Below are 17,863 nucleotides of genomic sequence, written 5' to 3'. Positions count from 1 at the left end.
ACACACTAATTTCCATTTTCATTATTATCTAAAGTATAAAATTCATAAAACAGATTCTGCATTGCACAACAAGACAAGTCGCTGTAGGATATTTTACATTCATCTGCATAAAATTCTCATCATACGAAGCTAATCATTTTACTTTTCTCCTTGAACTTTACATGATTCTGTTTGCAAAACAACTGTATTTATCGAAAGTTTATATTTGCAATTTCTTTTAACCTTTTAAGAACATTCATCTTTTCTTCTCTGAAATATATCGTTATGTCACAAAAACAAACTTCCTCGAACTTCTTTGATATTCCTCAAAAAAAAATGAACATGCGATAGTACTATCATTTAATGTGAGGACCGATTTAACTCGGATTGCTCTGAATATGTCGGAAAAAATATGGCAGATAATTAAAAACGTCTAATATTTCGATCAAAGTTCTTTATTTACGAAGGAGAGAAATCACTAGCGAAGATAGTCCGTGATCAAGACTTGTTATAATACCTCTAACACGGACGGTATTGAGATTAAATACTCACTTTATATTATTACTAATTAAAATTATTAGCTTCGTATGATGAGAATTTGATGTAAATGAAAGCAAAATATCTCTCAGTGACTTTTTTCGTGCAATGCAGCGTCTGTGTGATGAATGTTATACTATAGATAATACTGTAAATGGAAATTAGGATGTATATTTACATGAAAGGTAGAAAATAGTTATAATCATGACCAAAAGCCCTAAGACACCAGATAATGATACAGTTCTTTAGCCAGGATGAAGGTGAAGCTCTTATAAGCGAAGACTCGACATTTTACTGTCATGCTATTTTTCTCTTTATACAGAACATTATGAAGTACCTTTCTGGAACTTATCAAGCACGTGGGAGTTTTGATGAGTTCATTTTTAACCAACTCCAACCACCCCAACCCCTCATAGGGTCAATCGTGGTGAGAAATTGGGTTTACCTTGGTGACGTTTTTGCTGTTTATGATGTTTTTGTTACCCATAACAAAACAAACAATCACACACACATATGTATATATATGCGTGTGTGTGCGTTTGTGCATTCATAAGTCAGTGTTTAGGACACTCGTCTACTCGGCGGAAAGTTCCTGGTTCGATTCAGAGTGAACCAGGATGCTCCCGATTAAATACCACTGTGTATGTGTTAACCCAGCAAGAGAATTTTGTGTCTGGCAGTCAGTTAGTTGTAGAAGCTTGTCACTTCAGCGCAGATGACGTAGTGTTTTCACGTCACCCTCCCAAACGACTTTCTGATGTAAAGGATAACAAAGCTTTCTCTTCCTCAAGACAGGAATATGCTAAACTATGTTGGTCAGATGTTCCCTAAGCGTTATTAACGTAAAGGGTTTTCAGGTTACGATTCCTGTATTGTTTTTTAATGATAACATCACTTGTCTACATCACTTTAACACTCGCATTCCCTCTGTGCGTGAGTACGCATGCGCTCGTAAATCGCTAGTTATATCACCTTCAACTTCTAACGAAGCCAAATGCGCGGCCAGTTACGTGCGTAATTCCATTAGCCACCTCCCTAATATTTTTCAAGGGAGTCCATTAACGCCAATAGCTTCAATCTCGCCCTGACTCCTCCGCAGCTTTGTCTTCCCCTTATTCAAATGATCTCCGTTCTAATGGAAACCGGCGATTTATAAAAAGGATTTCAGAAGTAACTCTCGTAGGGAGTGCAGATTTACTGTGAGGAAAATCCTCATTCTTTCGGTAACCTGTATTAACTCTTATCTCTTTACCATGTCTTGTCAGCTTAGCTGTGTCAGCAAAGCTGTGATTCATTAAAATGAGAGTTTCGAACAATTGAAAACTGTTTTTAGAACTGCTTATACAACTGTGTTAACTCTGCATCCCATCCTGGTTTTCAAACGGGCAAATTAAATTTCGTGAGAATTTGTTTTCCTCTCTTTCTTAAAAAATATACATATCTCTATCTATCTATCTATCTATTTATCTATCTATCTATCTATCTATCTATATGTACATATGTGTGTGCGTGATTTTTATTTCTTTCTTTTCGTAGAAATCGCTGCAATGACGAAGATCGTGCCTTGAGACTTTCATTCCCCTGCGATGTTCCTATTTTGTTTAAAATTTCGATTTTTCATTGTTGTCAAATATATTCCGAATGCAAAACCTAATAGATATGTAGTCCCTAAATTGATGCAAAACCTGAGAAAGACCAACGTACAGTTATAAAGCTGTATCGTGAATGGACTACAAATAAAGGGAATTTATCAAAAGGAGTATCATTAATCATAAGAAAAAATTAAAAATACTAAGTGAAAGTAAATATATTAGAAACAGTAAGGCTCATTTACCACGACAATTATGAAGGCATTGCATTGTGTACTCTCCTTTTCATGGGTCAGTGGCTTCCAGAAACTTCCTTTGCCAAATGGGGTCAACATAAATCAGTCAATCACAAAAAAAATGAAAAAGATGAGTCAGTTATTGCCCAGTACCTTTTCCGAAAAATAAACTTACGTTTCGTTACTTCTCTACAAATAAAACAATCAGTCCAGTCGGTCCACACAAGTTTAATTTTGTTTTATTTTTACTCTTCTTCATTTGTATTGTGGACGAAATCTCGTCCACATTAGTGAACACTGTAAAGTCTCATATGGAAGTTAGGATGTACAATGTGCTAAGAATCATTACCGATCTTCAAATCCGACATACAAGATAGAAGTGCCTGTCAGCCTACAAAACCCGTTGATGACTGCAACCTATCCTGAAGTCTCTCTCTCTCTCTCTCTCTCTCTCTCTCTCTCTCTCTCTCTCTCAGATCCAATATTTTTACCAATCACGGTAAATTGTCTTAGAATAAATCACTTTTATTCTCTTTTGATACGATGGAAAAAATACAATCTTTTCCCTTGCCAAACGCTCTGATCATGGCAACGAGCCTTTCCCTTGTTGATTGTTTTATTGGTTTTCATCTGACCAGTCCCTTTCTTTCGTAGTTTGTGGCTGTACTAGTTAAGTTCTTTCTTTTCGTCCACACACACACACACATATTTTTCTATATATATATATATATATATATATATATATATATATATATATATATATATATACATACATATATTACATATATATACATACATACATACATACATACATACATATATATACACACACACATACTCAAAGCTCCCTTTCCTCGTCAGCCGGCGGCGTCCAGTGTTATTGGTCTTACGTAAGTTCTTAGAAGTCAATCATTCAATCTTTTCCACATCTGCCTGATTTTGTGAACTCGTTCAATGCTTAGCTTAATCTTGTCAGAACTACTGATGCAGATCTATTCCATAACTTCCAATAAATCTGAGGAAAATTGAAAAATTTCAAACTTCTGTGCTGATTGTTTCCGTCTCGTCCAATTGCTTGTAGAGAATTCCAGATTGTCTTTGAAGAATGCTGAAATTCCACCACACATAACTAGAAGTGTTCTGAGCCAGGAAGCAGATAGTAATACTTCTCAGAAGCATCAAGTAAGATTCCTAGCCAAGCCTGTCTCCGAGAATTCTAACTTTGATCATTGAAATTTATATGTGCTTCTCTCTCATGCAGATTCTTCAGGTCTCCAAGGAACTTAAAGGGACCTCCTAGTTTCGTGTGAAATACCGTCTTTATTTCTGAGAAGGTTCTCTCTTCACTTGTCTTATGACTGAGTTCCACTCAAAATCTCTCTCTCTCTCTCTCTCTCTCTCTCTCTCTCTCTCTCTCTCTCTCTCTCTCTCTCTCTCTCTCAGACCATTAGCCTAACACTTGTTTCAACTTCTTTCGTTTCAGGTCGCTCTTCATGGATGTCGCTGGTCGATTGTTGGTTAGAACCTTCCTCGTAAGAAGGAGGTTGAAAATCTGAGTTCAGCAATTAGTCGGTAAGTAGGTCCTTCATCCTTCAAAAAGTGGAATTCTTTCTTTCCGTATGCATCTGAATTCGTAACATTAATAGCAAATAGTTTTTGCAACAATCAGACATTTTTTCTTTATTTACGATGAAAACGTCTGTTTGCCAGTCCTGTTCTTACGTCAAGCTAAGAAGTGGAAGACATCCTAAACACATATCCAATTACATAATCCTCGTCTATCTTTCATGAATTGCAGATCGTAAACCCGTTACACCTACTTGTATCTCGGTCTTCGACTTTCCAAATGCAACATGCCTGAGTGCTCTGTCTTCATTCTATTCACTATAGTTTTTATAGGTCTCTTATTCCTTCAGTTCTCTGTGTTCACTATAACTCTTGATATGAATAAGAAAAATCGTTCACATTTGTCTCCTGCGTTTATGCAGTGATTCCACTCGCCGAGAGTAAAACATGGTATGCATAATATCACCTTTATATAATGCAGCATTTTATATTCTTGCTTACGTGCGTGAACACTAAATATATATACATATATATATATATATATATATATATATATATATATATATATATATATATATATATATATATATTCATGTTCACGTAAGCAAGAATAATATATTCATATATTAGAGTATGACGAATATCTTTACTTACAGGTAACAAAAGAAGCTTCCCTTCCGAGGTACGTTTTATAAGGATCTCTAGAAAAAGACGAAAGATAGAGAAAGAGGAAAAAAATAACATCGAGAAAAGGAAAGAGAAAAGAAAAAATGGCGGAATATGAGGGAGCGCAGCGGAAGCCCTTTTGGACATCCATTCAGCCTCGCGATTCCTTTCAGCTGGGCATCTTTATCTTGCGACATGACAAGTGAAAGGAAAATGCGTCTATGTATCATGGCATGTGAAGGAAAAGTATCTATGTATCATGACATGTGAAAGGAAGAAGCAGGATCTATGAATCATGCGATGAAGATTATAATACACACACACACATATACACACACACATGTGTATAACTAATTTACATATATACTTGTGTATATATATATATATATATATATATATATATATATATATATATATGTATGTATATATGTGTATAACTAATTTATATATATATTGTGTATATATATATATATATGTTTATAATATATTATTTTTTCTTGGATAAATGTAAATTAACTATAGATATATATGATTAAGATATTTATATAAACGCTATTTTCTGTTCTTGGGGTATATTTTCGTTAACTATAGAATGAAATCAATCTAAGTAATTAAAGATATTCGATGTTGACTTTTCATTTAGTTTTCGCTCACTTTTGTAACATCTATCTGTTTCAAAATATTCATTCACTAAAGGAATTTTGCTTTTTGTTTATGGAGGTGCAATAATAATTATGTTCTTGACATCCATACGTTTCATATAGTTGCCAGATGTCACATTTGTAAGAATAGCAGAATTAAATTTCCATAAATATTCACTTAAGGAGTTTTGCTCCTTCGTCGTGGCAGCCATTAAAGGTGTGGAATGGCTGGAGGTGCAATTATAATTATGTTCTTGACCTCCATACCAAGCATTTTATGTGTTTGTCAAACAAGAAGGTAACCAACTAGTTTTTTTCGTTCTTCATGCAGACGCTACATCCCTCCTTAAAACTGAGAAAAATGCAGCCTATTGGCAACTAATTGTTCACTATACATGGAAAATGGCCACATTTGTACAATTGATTGCAATCTGGCCATATTGCAGGGGGCCCATAAAAGGCCCGAATGGGCCTTGGGTGATTTTTGGGGGTCAAACGGACTTTTCCTTAAAACTGAGAAAAATGCAGCCTGGTGGCAACTAATTGATCATTATGCATGGAAAATGGCCACATTTGGACAATTGATTGCAATCTGGCTCATATTGCCGGGGAGCCCAAACAAGGTTCGAATGGTAAGACTGTAGCCTTTGGTGTAGAACATTACCTCTTCGTTGACATTATTTCTTGTAGGCCTAGTAGTAGGCTCTCAATGTCAAACGTTTAATGTCAGTTTGACTTCCTTTTGAATTTCTCAGTTTGTGAAACCGTTGGTGCCAAGAACCTGGGTTGTTTTGTCAGTTTCGTTGTGTGTTTCCTTCCGCACAGAGCAGTGTGAGAGGGCTCTCCTTACTTAAGTGTCCAGACACTCGCTCTGCCCTTTTAAACAGAGGACATGGTTTGTTGGTTTAGTATATACAGTCGTTTAGTGAGCTTCTTAGGTCTAAAAGAAGGATAAAAGGACGAATGCAGTTCCAACAGTAACAAAGGGTCTGGAAAGGTAAACTAAATCATCATCTTTAAGTTTTGTAGGCATAGTTTTTCCATCACTGTTACATTTCAGGTTCATTTGTGCTCCGTTCAGATTGTTATTAGCTATTTGTCTGAATATACTTGGCGTTCCTTTAAATCTACGTTAGAGGTTTTTGGTTGGGCTTGGTGATTACGTCCATTTATTTATTATCAATGCAAGGAGTTCCTTTAGTATCTTATTATAAACCAACACAAGATGTAGGAAACAGAGGGACTCTTCCGGATCCGCACAAACTCCAGTTGCTAAATAATTGAGCCAGCCATCCCAAATCAAGACTTCTCTAGACAAAGTTTCTTTTGCAAGCTCAGGACGATAATCAGAGGAAAAAGAGGGCTTTAGTCCCAGAGGATTCAGTACAATACCAAACAGATTAGTAGTGTCTGTTTGAAATGAAAGATTTCCTCATTCCAGTGCACATCACTTTTGCATGTAATTCTCTACCGGCTTCCTTAAACATTTTAATTTTATTTTTTCTTCTTGGTTCCCTTTTGTTTTTTCCTATTTTCTCAGCCTTCTTTATTGAAAAATTCATGCTTATTCTTCAAACTAGGCAGGAAAAAGTGTATAAGCATCACTACTAATTGGAGAAAAGATTGAACATTTGTTATCTAGAAATACTGTGCTATCTTTTTGAGGGCGACGATAAAACTAATGGCTAAGTGAATTAAAACTCTGAAACTTGATATTATTATTATTATTATTATTATTATTATTATTATTATTATTATTATTATTAAATTATTATTATTATTATACCAAATGGCATGCAAGGTACTAGCAGGAATGCTAACACACAACAAACGCCAGGAACATAAGTAAAAACAACTAAAAATGAGACGTTCGTGTGACATCCTTCATGAAGGGAATTTTATTGTTTATTAATTCTGATGACGTCATCAACCATAGGGAGAAATGGAGCGCTGCAGAAGATTTTCCACACTCACTGTTGACGTCATGATGAGTTGCCATCATGACATTTATCTTTGGAGGTGTCTACTCTTGCGTCATGGTAGCTTTTAAAGGTATGGAATCATTGGAGGTGCAATGATAATTATGCTCTTCGCCTCCATAAGTAGAATTTTCGGTATTTCACAAGGAATAAAGTTGCGGACTAGTCTTTTTCGTTATTTATGCAGACGATACGTTCTTCCACTGTAGCCATTTGCGTGGACTGTAATTCTTCCAAAAATGTTGGTTCTATTTCGTTAATTGTTTTTATCTCTTACAAAAATTATTTTATTCATTGTATATTCTCATAATATTGCTATGAAAGAACAAAATTATATTTTATAGTTGTAATTGCATCAGAAATGTAAATAGATTTTTTTTCTAATGACTCTAGACTCCTTGGATAAGAACAGCTCTCTGTGCTAAAAAAACAAAAACTGGTTACTCTTGTATGACGAAAAATACAAATATCATTTAAAGAGCATTTCTGTATTTTCAGTCTATTTGAAATTGTTTGGTGTATATTTTAAGATTGTGTGACAGTGGAAATATCCTCAAAGACGACATATTCTTAAATATATGACGGTTTAGAGTTATGACGGTGGTACCGTATGGCAATAATTTCACTAAACAGGAAGTAGGAAGAGTTCTGACGTCATCGACGGCGAATGATAGGACAGCAAGTTCCCTGCCTAAAAAGAAGGAACTGTGTGGAGTTCCACCAAGTTTGTGTGTTGCTGTTTGCTGTTTTTTCCAAAAATGTCCGATATTATTTTCGATAATTTTTAATAAATATGAGTTTCATCAGATACGTTCTTGTTAGGAATGGTTTAATTAAAAAGCTAAACAAAAAAATAAAGATAAAACAGCGATAAAGAAAATTTTTCCACGTGACAATTTGCAGTGTGGGTGAGTGTGTTTATTATTATTATTATTATTATTATTATTATTATTATTATTATTATTATTTTATTATTATTTTCTTGTCTGGTAACTTTCTCTGTAATTTTCTCTCAGGCTCCCTCTTTGAAGAACTTATTTTTTCTTCAAACAAGACGGGAAACATTGTATACAGATCATTACTTACTGTACTTAGAGATGAGAGAAATATATTTTCTGTAACCATAGGTTCTCCTTATCCTCAAAAGTAAATTGATTATAATTTCTTAAATGATCAAGTGATCATGACCATGTTTGCTTTCAAACATCATCATTATAAACTAGTATTGCAATTTTCTAGCCCTGAAAATTGTAATTGTATATATATATATATATATATATATATATATATATATATATATATATATATATATTATATATTATTTTTAAGTTATTTTTGCTTGAAATAAATGTAAATTAACAAAAGAATGAAAGGAATATAAGTAATTAAAGATATTCATAATAAACACTCTTGTAACATCTATCTGTTCAAGCTGGGAATATTTTCGTTTACTATGCTGATGACGTCATCAGTCTTAGTTATGAATGGCAGATGCAGGTCACGATGTTGACTTTTTCATTTAGTTGCCAGGTGTCACTTTTGTAAAAGTAACAGACTTAAGTTTCGACAAAATTTAATACTCATTCACTAAAGGAGTTTTGCTACTTCATCGTGGAAGCTGCTGAAGTTATGGAGGTGCAATAATAATTATGCTCTTGGGCTCCATACGTAGTATGTTTTGTATTTCACTAAATAATAAAGTTGCCGATTAGTCTTTGCCTTATTTATGCAAACGCTAAATTCCTCCATTGTAGCCATTTGTTTGGTCTCTAATTCTTACAGAAACGTTGGCTTCAATACGTTGAGAGTTGTTTATCACTCACAATAAGTAGTTGAGAAGTTATACAAACCGATGAAAAATCATTAAAAAAGGAAATTATATTTTATGACTTTCATTGTCAAAAATCTGAATAGTATTTGCCTCTGACTCTAGACTCCATGGAAGAGAGTAGCTCTTTAAGACACTAAAAACAAAAATGGCAACTCTTCTACGAAGAAAAATATCGAATAATTACCAATGGAAGAACAGTTCTTCATTTCAAGTCTGTTGAAAAATATTTTATATAGAATTTAAGACTTTATGGGTTTGGATTTATACATGATGAGATATGATTAAAGAAATGATGGGTAAGAGTTAAACTATTAGTGACATATGGCAATGGTCCCTGAAATATGGAGGGGGAGTAGTAATGACGTCACTGACAGTCATTCAATAGTAGGACAGCAAATTTCCCGCCTAAAAAGAAGGAACTGTGTGAGTTCAACCAGATTTATAGGTTGCTGTTTGATACTTTTCCAAAACAGCCCCAAATTTCCTGTTCCGTATAGTTTTTATTTTTTCTTTCTCAGGGTATGTATGTATATGTATATATATATATATATATATATATATATATATATATATATATATATATATATATATATATATATATATATATATATATATATATATATATATATATATATATATATATATATATATATATATATATATATATATATATATATATATATATATATATTATATATATATATATATTTATATCCACTTGATAAATAATGATTTAATCTAAAATAAAGGTAACATCTGAAAATATTCTCACATCAGATGTCATTTTGTTCATTATATTCGTGTGAAATATATGGTCTATATATATATATATATATATATAAGAACTTTATATATATTATATATAATATATATATATATTTGTATATATCTTATATCAGTATTCCTTTGCATGAGACACAGATTCTTTCTTATATATGAAATGGTATCGTTAAAGAACTTTTGCTTTCCTTTATTTGTTAATACATTTTTCTCTCACGATCCTCTTTCCTTTTCAATAAATCTTTCTAAGGCTCCTTCGTTGAAAAACTGATTATCTTTCTTCAGACGAGTTAGGCAATATTGTATAAATATCATTTCTGTATGGAGTGAGGAGAGAAATATATTTCTTGTTAACTCGGACTCTCCTTATCCTTGTGTGTAAACTGAGGTAGGATATCAGCTTTTAAACATTACAAACATTAGTATATTGATGAGTCAAAATACTCCCATATAACATGTGTCCAAGCCGTGAATGATTATATATATATATATATATATATATATATATATATATATATATATATATATATATATATATATATATATATATATATATGTATATAATATATATATATGTGTGTGTGTGTGTGTGTGTGTGTATATATATATATGAAATTAACCTTGCATGGAGTACATGCAAGATAACAACAGATTGAAAGAGCATACAAGTATTAAAACATGCATAATAAACACTCCTGTAATTAACATCTCTTTAAGCTGGAAATCCTTTTTTTACAGCTGTTGCTCACAGTATACCTTGTGGGTAGTACTTTAGATGATAGTAAAGCAACTTATTATCTAAAGTTTTGAAAGTTGCTTTAAATATAATTTTATTTGCTCTATTGATTGATGGCTGGGAGTGGTGGAGCACTCATCTTAGATTTGGAAATATTCTACCCAGAGGGGTGCATAAACAGAGGAGTTTTAGTTTCTTTGAATACATACCCTTTTTTTCTATCTGCCATTACAATTCCAGACAAAAATATGAAGAATAGCACCAAAAATTAATGCATCAAGCTTTAGATAAGGGGTATCATCAACAAAGATGGCGGAGATAAGGGTAACAAGTCCAACGAAATCGTAAGAGGTCAGTGGGATTAGCAGTTGCAGTGCGGTCCCCCTTCTCTGTAACGGCTCTAAAAGAGCTGTTACAGAGCCTAACCTCTTCATTGGTCATCTTTATGGCTGGGAGACGATATATACTGTACCTTCAGTGTGTAGCTGATGTTTATTTGTTTACTTATTTTCTTCTTTTTCCTTTTATTTATCATATACAAAAGCTCAACTAGTGGTGGATAGTTTTAATTACGTTTATTCTTGACATACATAAGAACCATTGTTTAGTACCATCGAAAGTTGCCATCAGGCATTGTATAAACCATTATACAACCCTCTGTATATTTAAATTAACCATATGAACAAGTATGAAAGCACATTGAGTTGAAACGAGGGTATGATAGGTGGCAGCACTAAACTGTAATTGTAAACAATGCAGCTCCGCACATTTTCGCGATTTTAGGCATTTTCTCTACTGTAAGTTTTTTGAATTTTGCCATTTTGGGTGTTCTTATGAAACCAGTGTATACAGTGCCAGTGTTTAAATTGCCGAGGGACATGCATTTTTGGCGTATAGTACTATTGAAAGATATGATCTAAACACCCCCATCATAAATTTTTTTTCCTGTTGCCATGGCAACGTAGGTTGTTGACATGACTCTTTTTTCTGGGTCGTCGTTCATTGTGTTTGGGAACGTTTTCTTTTGTGTATGTAAAGGTTTACTCGATGATAAGCTTGGAAGTCGTTGTAATGCGTGTTTGTCTTTCTAACAAGGGCGGATAAGTTTGTGTTGTGAATTGCAACGAAACAAAAAAAAAACGAAAATTTTCGGGCTACACGGCTGCAATGCCTAAATCATTGAGTGAGTTGCGCAAGCTACCAAGAGGCCAACTCAAACCTACCTGGTGTTGCTGAGTTGCACAGTGTAACAGAAAAATTAAATGATGTAATGCGGGAACTGATTCAGGTGAAGAATACCTTAGCATCCCCTGAGCGTCCCTTTAACAGGAGGATCGCTGATTTACAACAGGTGAACCTGCAGTCTGATGCGATATAACAGTAAAGCAGCAACGATTTTTGAGGAGCATTAGACAGGAAGGAACGAGAGTGTAACCTGGGGCTGCTGGTCGTCTCGGATCATGGTGAAAACCTTGAAGATCTGTCAGTAAATAATGATAAAGTCAAGAAAATTTGGGAGGTGACAGGGGCATCTGGAGGCATCTCATTAATTCGTCGGCTTAGCCGAGGAATGGAGCCGATGACTCCCTTAGATGCCACCCTGTTCTTGTCACTGTTGATTTTAAAGGGAGCAGTGGTGCAGTGCTGGAGAAGGCAAAAACCCTGAAGCAGTGTGACAGAGAAGTATATAAGAGGATATACATCAAGAAAGACGTGCATCCAAGTGTTCGTGCTGAATGGAAGAGGTTATTTGATGCTGAGAAGATGGAAAAAGAACGTCCAGATAATGTAGGAGAACGAAAGCTTTATAAGGATGGTGTGGTTATTGATATATGGGGTTTGCTGGGTTTTTAAATCGATCACAACATAATACTCAACCATTGAGAATAATATCTTGGAATATTGGGGGCTGCAGAATTAGGAAAGAAAAATGTTGAGGAATTCCTGTTACAGTATGACATAGCAGCGCTGAATGAGGTCAGAACGTCTTTGCCTGTGTATTTGCCGGGATATTTTACCTATGAGTTATAACAAGGATTGTTCCCACCGTGGTGGTACATACCACTGTTTTTTTTGAAAAATGCCCTTTCTCAGTAGGTGATTGATATGGACACAAGTGTTCCTGATCAGGTGTGGTTCCAGTTGCGTACTGTACAAGGTAGTGTTTGGGCCTGCTATGTTCCACCGAGTGACTCCCCTTATTTCACTCATGAGGAATTTGCATCCATTCAGGAGATGCTTATTGATAGTGACAAGGGATACAAATATCTGATATTGGGTGATATGAATGCAAGTTTTGGCAGGAGTGTACGCAGAATAGCCATTAGTAATGCTTATTGATAACAATTAAATATACCTGATGATGTAACTACTCCCAATGATAATGCTTATGTTTTGGCAACAGTTTGTAAGGACAATGATTTAATTGTTATCAATAAATTAAAAACTTTTGAGAAGTACTATGCAAGTAATAAGATTTATAATCAGGGGAGTGCCTGGGTATCTGAGTTAGATGTTTGCATAGGATCACCAGATTTCGTTGTAAATATAGACTTGTTCCAGGTGCACCGGATGCTGACTTTGCCTGCTGATCAAGCTCTAGTATCCCTGCAAATGTGTATAAGTAATGTTAATTTGGATTATGTGTTAAAACGTGCCTCCACCATGGGCGGCCATGCATCATTGATCGGGTTTGAGGAGAGGGGGGAAGTTGGTAAAAAAAAAAAGTGAAGTTTAATGGTATTGACCCTGAAATGTTTTCCAATCTCATTTTAGATAGGAACTTGAATATTGATAATTATGAAAAAATAAATGACTTCGCCTCTAATGTATCTGAAACTCTAAGGCGTTTTGCGCTGAACTAAGAAATTCTAGTGAAAATGTGGAGGGGAGGGCACTGACCGCTGGGAGCGCCTTAGGGACCATGATGATTCACGGGTTTGGAAAACTATTGACTGGAAGGGTAGGTTCCAAGGTAAGAATAAAACAGATGTTTGTCCCACGGATCAGGAATTTAAGGAATTCTCCGAAGAAGTATTAAACCCAGTGGAAGTAACACTAATGGATGGTGATATTCGTTCATGTGTGAGTATCCCTGTACTGGATGAGCGAATAACCCCGGAGGAAGTTCAGTCTCAGATTAAAAATATTAAGCCAGAAAAAGCTCCTGGTCCCGACGGTATTTTTCCTGGTGTTCTGAAATTGCTCCCAGTGCAGTGGATGACCACTCTTGCTGCTTTGTTTAATGCTGTATTTATATCTTGCTCATATCCAAGTTTGTGGTCCATTGCCAAAATGTTTGCAATTTTTAAGAAAGATAGTAGGCAAGAACCAAAAAATTATAGAGATACACCAGTGATCAATTATTTGGCAAAATTATGTGATAAGGTTTTCTGCTCACTACTTGAGAAATGGTTTAAGCCATATAGGGAACAAGCAGGTGCACAGAAGGGTCGTGGTTGTACGGAACATATTGTAGCATAAAGATTATTATAGTATTTGTTGATTTTTGTAATATTTGTTGATTTTAGTGAAGCCTGTGATCTAGTACTCAGAGAAATGTTATTCAGGGTCTTGAAGCGCTTGGGGTATGGGGCTGTGATGCTAGCGGCACTTGTTGCAGTATATAGGGTAACGAACAGCATTACTGGAACAGCTATTCTGACAACTTCAGTTGGAGTTCGTCAGGGTAGTTCCCGATGGCGTTTTGTCTTGGCTGCATTTGCTAGTTTTGATGGATGATACAGTCCTTCTTGCCGCAGGCAGAATAAGCATTGTAAATAAAATATCTTTAATGAAACAATATTGTAATAATTATGGTATGAAAATTAATGCAGCTAAAGCTAAGTTTTTTGTTATAAACAGGACGGAGCAGGATCAGGAAACAATTGAGGTTGATGATCTTGTAGTGGAGCTGTGCACTCTGTACACATATTGGGGTTCAGTTTTTACTGCTGATATTTCCATGTCATCCTCGGTTATGGCTCACGCCCAGTCCAGTCCAGGGTGGCACACGTCAATAAATTTGTTTCGTTTCTAAGTAAAAAAATGACATCCCATTTGTCGTCCAGAAGAGAGTCTTTGATGCTGCTTTAATGTCTACCATTCTTGTCTTGGCTGAACGTCGATCTGAGGCCGATAGTAAAACTGTATAATTGGGCACTGAAACTACTACTTTGGTGTTAGAAAAACTACTTGTAACGATTTATGTTTTATTGAATCAGGGTATCCACCGTTGCAGGGCTTAATTCGGAGTAGGCAAAGAAAGTTCTTTACTAAAATGTACTGCGAGCGGTCTGTGGTGGACGATGACCCTCTAATGTTTAATAATAATAAACACCGTAACGAATGAAAGGTATAACTCCCGAACATATCTCCATGGACTGATGAATGGAAGAGCAGATGATGTCAAAGTCGCTATGGAGAGGCTACTGCACAATATTTTGAATTCAGAATCATCTAAGAGAATAACATACCGTGACATCAACACAGTTTTCTCAGTTCATGATATTTATTTGGTTAAGCACAGTATCTCCGAACACCAGAGGATTTCGTTCACCTGCTTTAGACTGTCATCTCACTCCCTGGCGGTGGAGGTCGGTAGGTGGGGTAGGAGGAGTCGCGGCCGTCTACCGAGTACCGATGGAAGAGGAGCGTTTGTGTACTTGTGGTGCCATACAGACAGAGAGAGCACATGTGGTGCAGCATTGCCCAAGAACGCAGAATATACGAAATAATTATAATTTTACAAGTTTTGGGGACATTTTCGGACCATCGTGATAAGTCAGAACAATGTCAAATGATACATTTAATTCTGTCTTCGTATATATGAGAAAAGTTCTGAAAATTGTTAAAAGGTGTTGTTCAGCATGTTGGATGTTATCTTTTTTTTTAAGATTATATTTAGTTTTATGCTTTGCAAGGAAAGTTGTAGTAGCTAAAGTTGATATTATATAGCATGGTTTCAAGTGTTATAGTTTAGATGGTTTTTTTTTTTCATTCTTGAGATTTATATGTGCATTTTTATCTACTTTTGTTGAACCATATTCAAGAGCTCATAATTTTAATAACTGCATATGTTGTGGTCATTAAACTTCTATCCATCTGTCTATCTATATTGGATTCATTGCACGGTCGCAAGCGCGCTCAAATAATATACACAAGAGCTTTTCAATAAAAGAACAAAAATATAAATTCCCGAGTGGCAGTGTATTCCTGTTTGATAACAAATGGCCTGGAAAGAAAAGCTTGTATATTTGGATATATTTTAGCCCCAGGTATGTTTCTGGGTAGCAAAGGTATTTGGTTTTTGTAATTTCCTCACGTATTGACATAGTTATTGTCAAGTGGTTAAATAGTGAGATTTAAAGTCCCGGAAACAACTGGATGTGGGTGGTATCACGGCGGGATAATTACCTAGAGTACTCGTGATAGATAAAGGTAAATGAATTTTTATTTATGTGTTATCTTTGTCATATGTTAGGTAAGTAAATGTGGTGATTGGAATATTATTGTACGAATATTGTACGAAGACGTTTACTAGGAAAAGGGATATATTGCTTATGTTGACGGTATATATGAAAATTAGTATTTTAAGCATCTTTATATTAACTTGTAGTCCACGTATGCCTGCAATGTGTGTTGCTACCTGAGAACGTACTAGAATTGAGGCATTTTTGTTAACCTGAGATCACGTGCAAGTTTGGTTGGGAGTAACGACTTTTTTACTTTGCAATTTTGTGATTGACTCCAAAAGTAGCGCATTCTGCGATTCCGTACTTTCAAGATTTAGTAGGGATTTTTTCGTGTTGATTTCAATTACTTTACAGCTGATGTTATCCCTTAACTTGAATATGGACGGAAACTATGGAACACTGGTACTGCGGTGCCCAACGAAATCCTTAAGGCCTGTTGAGTTTAGGTGACGAAAGATATTTCTTGAAATCAATTATTACAACTTTGTATTTAGGCCTTAGGGATTGCAGGTCAACTGAATAAATAGTCCTCCGTCAAGGATGTCATTAAATTTTAATCGACATAATTATGGAAGGACTCTCTTTATTTCGTTCAACTTTAAAATGACAACGTTATAAATGTAGTTACCATTTAAGCATTTATATATTGTTATTGGTAATAAGCTTTGGGGTTAATATAGCTGTTACTATTGCGCAAAGATATTTAACAAGCAAAGTTATATATTATTAGACAATGAAGTGTTCAAAAAGAAAGCCCATTGCTTAGGTTGATGGCGTATAAGCAAATTAATGCTTTAGGTGAACTTACTGATTTTGTATTACAAGTTAATCTCAGGAGAAAGGCGAGGGTGGGCAGAGGGGGGGGGTTCGAGGATGGAATGTTATTGGGGAGTATAGGACATTAAAATAAGGTTCATTTTCACCAGATTTTCTTTCCTTATGAGAACTGGATTTATTGCCCATAGCTGGTGGGTTAAACTAAAAGATTTTCGGCGATATAGGATATTTAAATATGTTCATGTGCTTCAAAAAATTTAATGACTGATCTGCTTCATATTTGGAGAGCCATTATGGTCATGGTAGTCATAAGCAATTTGTTTTATATTAATATTTTTTTTTAAGTGACTGACCTCTTGCGTCAGTAACTTCATTTGAGTTAAGAATACAGTTACTTTTTATTACTTTAAAGAGAAATACTTCATACTTGCTTGCATGACTCGAGTTTTACCTGTTAAACTCTTTCATGCATGTGTGCATGAATCATGAGGTTTGTGTAGACTGAATGTGTCACTGACACCGGTGAATGTGTTGGAAAACACCTTAATCTCGGTCACCCAGCTTGTGTGTGGTCTTCCGTTCGTATGCTTCTCCGTCAAAATTGAGATTTAGGTCAAAAGTGAGAGATTATCTAAAGCTGTTCGTTTTCCTCTCTGTACCGATTGTCTAGCTAAGGAAATGCCTTAGGAGATTGTTAAAGAATGGTTGGGTGCAAGTTTAATCAGCATCGTATGAGTATTATTTGAACGTGGAGTGTTGTAAGCAGTTTCATTTCATTACATAAAATAACTGAAATAAACGCTCAGCTGAAAGCATTTTACTCAGATGACTCATTCTGAGTGAATAAAATACTAAAAGAGCTGAGTCGCTTGTGGTTTGGGGAATTGGGCTAAACTTGCTGGTATGCGAGGTATGCAGCCTGACCATGTAAAACTAAAGGTGCTGTGCAAGTACTTTGATTCCAACTGACTGTCACTTGGTACCGTTCTTGCCTTTCAATTGAGAGTCCTGGGTTCGATCCCAATGTGGGGAGGAGATCTATTTCTACTGCATATATGTTGTTGAATAATAT

The 17,863-nt window shown here is 35.1% G+C and overlaps 1 long non-coding RNA gene across 1 annotated transcript in view; it reads left to right on the top strand.

Annotated features, from left to right (window-relative positions):
- Positions 1-4,885, top strand: part of LOC136839364 (uncharacterized) — a 327,006-nt gene extending 322,121 nt beyond the window's left edge. The window contains exons 5-6 of the long non-coding RNA XR_010853303.1: positions 3,825-3,913; positions 4,564-4,885. This is a non-coding gene — a long non-coding RNA (uncharacterized lncRNA). The remainder of the gene's footprint in view (positions 1-3,824; positions 3,914-4,563) is intronic.
- The last annotated feature ends 12,978 nt before the right edge of the window (positions 4,886-17,863 follow it).

Source organism: Macrobrachium rosenbergii, chromosome 6, assembly GCF_040412425.1.
Source record: "Macrobrachium rosenbergii isolate ZJJX-2024 chromosome 6, ASM4041242v1, whole genome shotgun sequence".
Lineage (NCBI taxonomy): Eukaryota > Metazoa > Arthropoda > Malacostraca > Decapoda > Palaemonidae > Macrobrachium > Macrobrachium rosenbergii.
Note: the sequence above shows the minus strand (reverse complement) of the source record. Positions and strands in the feature narration are given on the sequence as shown.